General features: G+C 47.6%; 1 long non-coding RNA gene across 1 annotated transcript; it reads left to right on the top strand.

Moving 5' to 3' along the window:
• Positions 1-3,698: 3,698 nt before the first annotated feature.
• Positions 3,699-4,877, top strand: LOC120920546. Its single transcript, XR_005744737.1, has 3 exons — positions 3,699-3,763; positions 4,382-4,525; positions 4,623-4,877. It is a non-coding gene; the product is annotated as an uncharacterized LOC120920546 (long non-coding RNA).
• Positions 4,878-8,061: the final 3,184 nt, after the last annotated feature.

Below are 8,061 nucleotides of genomic sequence, written 5' to 3'. Positions count from 1 at the left end.
ACAGATTAGAGACCTTTTAGAGCCACAACGGTGGCCCTGCCCATAGAAAACAACCCCCCCTCCCAGCCCATCACCTCCGCAATTTGGTGCAGGCATTCGACCCCCAAACATTAAAAAAAAAAAAAGGCATAATGATAAACGTCCAGCAGTAAATTCTGACTGGAGGCACACATCTTAGTTTCCGCTTACAATTCTGTAATGTACATCCAGTCATTCCCTCTGAGGCGATTGTTTACTGAACAACGCATGTTGCAGGAGCGGGGAATAAACAGTACTCCCAGAAGGTAGAGGCCTTCGCTCCTCCTGCTGTCCAGCATAAATTTCCCTGTACCCCCACCGCAGATCCAGTCATTTTCCTAGTGTCTCTCAAACATTTCCTGCAGTAATTATGTCTGGTGACTCCCCTCCGCGCGCGGGGGGAGCAGCTTCCATCGCACAAAGGGATCTCCCACAGAACAAACAATAAAAACATCCAAGAAAAAATGAAAAAGGAAAAAGGGGGAAAAGGCTTATATAAGATCATCAAACATAGGTGGGTAACACCACCATAGGGATGGCCCCTGAAGCATAATCATGGCCCTTATATCAGGGCCTCAGGCCTGTGGTCAAAGGGGGCGAGGGACAAAACTCCCTAAATCTTTTCAGCAAAACAGTACTCACGGTGTCACCGCTACTCCTGCCTTCCTTTCCGATCCAGCCAGGCCGCAGCCGCTGCAGGGGTGTCAAAAAACTGTACCCGACCATCTTCCTCCACTCGTAGCCTGGCTGGGAACAGCATTGCATACTTTAGCTTCATCACTCGTAGGCGCCGCTTTACATCTTGGTATTGGGACCTCTTCTTCTGGACTTCATTTGAGAAGTCTGAAAAGACTGCCACATGTCTATTCCCCATCCGCATGTTTCCCTTCTCTCTGGAGAGACGCATAATTTTGTCTCTATCTCCGAAGTTTAGGAATTTAGCAATAAAAGTACGGGGGGTGCTCCCTCAGGTGGGTGTTTTGCCGGTATTCTGTGCGCCCTCTCCACCGCAAACATGACCGAGAAGGCCTCTCGCCCGTACTCCTTGATTAGGAGGTTTTCTAGAAATTCTGCCGGTTCTCTGCCCTCCGCCCGCTCCGGCAATCCTATGAAGCGTAGGTTGCAGCAACGGAGTCTGTTCTCCATTTCATCTTGATGGGAGTGTAGTTGGTGGATTTGGCGCTGCATATCCTCCGTGGCATGTTGTAGGGGATGCAAGATGTCCTCCGCATCGCTGATACAGGTCTCCACTTCAGTCACCCTGTCCCTCACCGTGGATAAGTCCTGCCGCATGAGTGATATATCTATCTTCACCTCATCTATCTTCGTCGTCAGCGTACCCTGGAGTGCAGCTATAGCCTCCAGCACCTTCGCTGTCTCCGCAGCATGGCAATATTCCCCCGGAGCTTCCTCGGCGCCATCTTTGGCCTGCCCCTCGTGTCGGTATTTTGCCTGCTTTTCCATAGCGGCGGATGACTTTTTCGCGGCGACATGATCTACTCTGGTCCCGGAGCCACCAGAGAGGTTTGTGGGTGGAATTCAACCCAAATACGGGCACAGGCTGATAGGCAGGATTTTTAGCAAGAGGAGCTCCTTCACCCCACGTCCTACTCCATCGCTAGCCAGGCCATGCCCCCACAAGCGTCCCGTTTTATATCTGAATACACTGAGTTCCCTTACACTGTAAGGGGGGACCCTGCATACTCTGATGTAAGGGAGAACTTTGGGGACTCTGACATAAGGGGGTAGGGGTAACTGTTAGTGCTGGCTTTCGGCAGTGTGAAAGAGAGTGTAACAGACACTCTCGGATTAAACAACTGCAGCCAGAAACCTTGCTGGTAAGCAGTGGCGTCACTAGGGTTGGTGCGGTAAAATATGGTGTCACCCCCCCCCCCCAATAACATTTTTCAAATATTTTTTACCCTACTGTTTGCTCTCTGTTCTCCTTTCTTCCCCTTTTCTCTCTCTCCCTATCCATCTTTCTTGTTCGTTCTATCCCTTCTTCTTTCTCTCCATTTTTCTTTGTCCCCTCCCCCCACCTCTCTTTCTCCAGAACCGGAATTCACATCTCAGGAGCCTATAGGCCAGGGGCGTACCTAGAGCATTTGGCACCCGGGGCGGATCCAATATCTGGCACCCCCCCCCACGTTAAAATGTAAAAACACCCCACTGTGCCCCCTGCATACCTCTGCATCCTTCAATATCTTTTTGTTACTACTGTGTACACCTCTCCACAACTGCACCTCTGGACCACTTTACATTGCACAGCACCCCGCACCTCTGGACCCTTTTACATTACACAGCACCCTGCACCTCTGGGCCCCTTTACATTACACAGCCCTCTGCACCTCTGGACCCCTTTACATTACACAGCCCCCTGCACCACTGGACCCCTTTACATCACATAGCCCCTTGCACCTCTGGACCCCTTTACATTACACAGCACCCTGCATCACTGGACCCCTTTACATTACACAGCACCCTGCACCTCTGGACCTCTTTACATTACACAGTACCCTGCATCACTGGACCCCTTTAAAATTACACAGCACCCTGCATCACTGGACCCCTTTACATCTCAAAGCCCCCTTCACCTCTGGACCCTTTTACATTACACAGCACCCTGCACCTCTGGGCCCCTTTACATTACACAGCACCCTGCACCTCTTTACATTACACAGCCCCTGCACCACTGGACCCCTTTACTTTACTTTACGTCCTAACGCCATGACGTTACTTCTTCATTGAGGGGGTGATGGTAGCTGCTGGGGCGTTGCTCACTGGAGCGCCGAGGGAGCTGCTGAGTGCTTGCCCAACGGCAATTGGAACAACGGTGGGGAGAGAAATGATGACACCTGATACCCATTGATTTAGACTCTATTTAAGCTTCTTATCTTCCTTGGATCTTATTGTGATCCTGGGACAGCTCCCTCCACATATACATTAGGATGGAGCCTATGTAAGTACTACTACTTAGCATATTTCCATTTATCCCCCCCTTTTTGCTATTACCCCCATGGTACATTTTTAATCTTTTTATATTATTATTCAATGCTACCTACCAACACTGGGACATGCACTCAGCACTGTCATTCACTTCCTCACACACATTTTTATTTACCATTTATATTCACCCCCTTTACTTGCAATCACATTTATTCTGGCACACACTCTCACTTTTTATTTTTTTTATTTTTATTTTTATTTTTATTTTTATCCTCTTTTGCCCCTTTCACACATTTCATCGACATACACACTCACATTTATTTGTTCACCACACTCTCACCCCTTTTTTCCCCCTCATTCACATCACACTGACAGCAGTATGATGTTTATTTTACCAGTACAAAACCTTGGGTTTTGGTATATTTCCATCCACACCTTTGCAATACCAGCATTGGTGTATCAAGACTTAGTAACACAGTCTACTTTAATACTTACCTCCTACATACGCCCATGTTTATGATCCTATTAGATCGTCACATGTGGTCGGGGTCATAGCCCAATGGATGTTATCTATGCTTATGCAATATTATTAGTACTCACATTATTACTCATATTTAATTAAACTAAATATTTAATCAATACAGGTGTCCTCCTGGTCGTCTCCCCCCCCCCCCCCGGGAGGGAGATGATGACACCTGATACTAATTGATCTAGACTCTATTTAAGCGTCTCACCTTCCTTGGATCTGGATGTGATCCTGGGACAGCTCCCTCCATACATACATTAGGATGGAGCCTATGTAAGTACTATTACTGAGCATACTTCCATTTATCCCCCCCTTGTTGCTACACCCCCATGGTATACTATATAATTCCTTGATATTATTATTTAATGCTACCAACTAACACTGGGACATGTACTCGGCACTGCTATTCACTTCCTCACACACACTTTCATTCACCGTTTATATTCCCTCCCCTCACTTGCAATCACATTTTTTCTGGCACACACTCACTTTTTCTTTTATCCCCTTTTTTGCCCCTTTCACACATTTCTATTGACATATACACTCACATCTATTTGTTCACCACACTCTCACACATTTTTCTTAACCCCTTTCCCCCCCCTCATTCACATCACACTGACACCAGTATGATGTTCATTGTACCAGTACAAAACCTTTGGTTTTGGTATACTTCCATCTACACTTTTGCAATACTAGCATTGGTGTATTAAGATTTACTAATATATTCCATTTCAATACTTACCTCCTACATACGCCCATGTTTATGATCCTATTAGATCGTTGCATGTGGTCGGGGTCATAGCCGAATGGATGTTATCTATGCTTATGCAATATTATTAGTACTCACATTATTACTTATATTAAATTAAACTAAATATTCAATCAATACAGGTGTCTTCCGGTCGTCTCCTCCCCCCTATGGTCCACACTTGTGACTCCCGGAACGGGGGTTTCTCTTGCTATGGGGGTCTTCGGATCATTTTTACTTCTCAGCAACCTTCTCTGATTACATATTAATTCATTAACCCTTGAGTGGTAAATATAATTTCAACAATATTCTCTCAGCAGATGTTAAACATTTTTGTTAGAGGGATGTAACTTTAATAATAATTTTTCTAATTATATCTATCAGAGTACAATTCCCCTGAAGAAGACCGTGACAGTTTAGGTCGAAACGCGTCGGGGTACTCATATGGAAACAATTGAATCATGATGTAACGTGTATTGTATTGTTGTTGATTTTTGCCACTGTTATTTTTATTTTCATGTATAATCAGAGTGTACTATATGTATATTATCTACATTATTTTACAAATGCTCCAACCATGTTGTACATTTTATTGTAATTCAATGTTGAAACCAAGTAAAGATTTTAACTTCAATATCATCCAACCACTCTTATTTATTGAGAACATCATGCCGCTAAAAAACCCCACTGGGGGACCTTCCCATTTTTGTTTGTGCCCTTTACTTTACATAGCCCCCTGCACCTATGGACCCCTTTACATTACACAGCACCCTGCACCTCTGGACCCCTTTACATCACATAGCCCCCTGCACCTCTGGACCCTTTTACACTACACAGCCCTCTGCACCCCTTTACATTACACAGCACCCTGCACCTCTGGACCCTTTTACATTACACAGCACCCTGCACCTCTGGAACCCTTTACATTACACAGTACCCTGCATCACTGGCCCCCTTTACATCTCATAGCCCCCTGCACCTCTGGACCCTTTTACATTACACAGCACCCTGCATCACTGCACCCCTTTTACATTACACAGCCACCTGCACCTCTGGACACCTGCATGTTACACAGACCCCCTTCAGTGCAGACCCCCCCCCTTAGTACAACCCCCCTTAGTGAAAACCCCCTCAGTGCAAACACCCCCCCCCCCTTCAGTGAAATCCCCCCAGGTGCAAACACCCCCCCCTTCCCATTCAGTACCTCAGATCATCGCAGGCAGCGCCACGGCACATGGACAGAAGGTCCCCTCGGCCCCTCCCCCTCTGTACACACAAACAGAGAGGAGGGGGCTGTGCCTGTGTGCCGACTGCCACAGTCACGGGCTAACAGCCCGTGGCTGTGAGAGGAGGGGATGGATGGTGCTGCGGTGTCACCCCGCAACCCCCCCTCCTCTTGTACCGCGGCGCTCGGCGCTGCAGTCGTGGGGGGGGGGGGCCGCCCCCCCACATGTCAGCTAAAAAAAATATATATATTTTATCGGGATGGTGTCACCCCTCTAGTAGGTGTCACCCGGTGCGGGCCGCACCACCCGCACCCCCCTAGCAACGCCTCTGCTGGTAAGCCATAGTCTAGTGCAGTCTGAATAATGTGTCTGGGTTTCAGATGGTCTGAAACCTGAATGCATCATTCAGGACCCAAACTGTCCGGGTGAATCCCAGACAGTTGGCAACCCTACTCACTTTTGTTGCCAGCGGTTTAGACATTAATGGCTGCATGTTGAGTTATTTTGAGGGGACAGCAAATTAACACTGTTATACAATCTGTACACTCACTACTCTACATTGTAGCAAAGTGTCATTTCCTCAGTGTTGTCACATGAAAACATATAAAAAATATATTTTCAAAAATGTGAGGGGTGTACTCATGTTTGTGAGATACTGTGTGTGTGTGTGTGTGTGTGTGTGTGTGTGTGTGTATATGTATGTGTATATATATATATATATATATATATATATATATACATACACACACACACACACACACACACACACACACACGTATGTGTATGCCACCCAAGTGCATCACTTTCTTTGCTTCGCTGCTATGGGCTCTAGCCCCAGATCTTTTGTAGACCTAGCAACATCCCTGCTTCAGGCCAAGGCCTGGGGAGGTGCTGCTGGATGGAGCTTTGTTGTTAGGCCCAATAGCCTGTTTTGGGACCTAATGTGTGCTGAAGTGGTCCTGAAGCTTCCTTGCCTGGTCTGAAGGAAGCTGTGCCAAGGACGAGACCCAGAGGAGGCCCCCCTGCTGGAGAGATCCAGGAAGGTTGGTCTCTCAGGAAAGGTGTGGTGACTCACTTGGAGGATGCAATGAAATTTGTGAACACGTTTCCAAAGTTACCAGATCGGCTTAAAGGTTTTAACACTGTGAAACTGGACATAGTTTTGGAGAGCCTGTAAGTGATCTGCTACAGTAGGGTGACCAGACATCCCCGGTTTCCGGGAATAGTCACCGGATTGAGGACACTGTCCCCGGACCAAGTCTGTCCCTGGTTTTGTCCCTGGATTAGATTTGAACAGGGGTTGGAGCAATTTTCAAGACAGTCAGTGCAGAATTTAAAAAAAATACGGGGGAAGAGGTGTATTTTTTTCATTATCTGTGCCCCTTTCTGATGATTATGTGTTGGTCGGAGCGGAGGGAATATTTCTTCCATTTCAGAAGCATGCCCGTTCCACTTCGCTCGCATGTTCTTCTGCCTTGGCTCAAATCCCGGCCAGCCGCCTGACTATCTCCTTGCCTTCCCTGGTGGAGTGATCTTCCTCTGCTCCCCACCTAGTAGTAGCCGGGCATGGACTTGACAGGCTGTGAGCCAGGTGGCAGTGGCGACAACGGGCAGAGAGTCGCTGATTGCCAACATTACTAGTAACAAAAAAATAAATTGTTAATTTTTCAATAAAAAAATCTTATGCTACTGTAGCACCTGTGTACTTATCAGTACAGGTGCTATGGTAAATTTAGTGAGATGAGAGACTTACTTGCTCTCATTTATGTTGATTTATTTCAATTCGGCTGTCGCCAGCCCTGAACTGTTCTGTGGGTCATTCTGTGCTTTAGAGATGCCGTTTCATCTCTGGATGGCAGGTGGCGCCAGAGGGGTCCAGGCAGAGCAGCTTCTTCCCAGCAGCCAATTAGAGGAGTTTTCCCTCGCGGAGCATGCTGGGAGGGGTATTTCTGTGGCGGAGGCCATTGCTCTGGGTTCTTTGCGGGTTCCTGGTTCCAGGTGCGGCACCCACCTTTTGGGTGTGCGCACATCACGGGCCCCAGGGATATGGCCTACCAGGCCAGGGCGCACGTGCTACGTGGAGTTCCTGACTCTGGGCCCTCATGGCCGGAGCAACTGATGCTGCAAAGGGACCCCAGTGATTGACTGGGTTCCCCATCCCTCACCAAGAAGATCCCAAGCGAGTTGTGCTGTTCGATGGGGAGTCGGTCTGAGGTGAACCCGGAGGCAGGTGATCCAACAGGGCTCAGACAAACCATTGGGGATCTGGGTGGCCGGACACTGACAGGTTGTATGCTGCAAACTGTCAGTCGGTGACTCAAGGACAAAAGGTCTACCTGAGGGAGATTTAGACTAATCATTAACGGGGAGGATTCACTCTACCAATCACGCTGTGGCAAAGGTCCCTTACCAATCCTAAAGTTCAATAGAGCTGGGTCTGTGGCAGAGACCTATTCCTCCCTTAAAAGCTATAAGTGACGCTCTGTGAGATGGGGCACTTTACCCACTCCGGCTGGAGTGGCGACGTGACAGGTGAAATTATTGGAGGCAGGACTGCTTCTTCTATCCATGGCCTGAATCTGTGAAGTTTATTCTCT

Source organism: Rana temporaria, chromosome 13 (genome assembly GCF_905171775.1).
Source record: "Rana temporaria chromosome 13, aRanTem1.1, whole genome shotgun sequence".
NCBI classification, from domain to species: Eukaryota; Metazoa; Chordata; class Amphibia; order Anura; family Ranidae; genus Rana; species Rana temporaria.
Note: the sequence above shows the minus strand (reverse complement) of the source record. Positions and strands in the feature narration are given on the sequence as shown.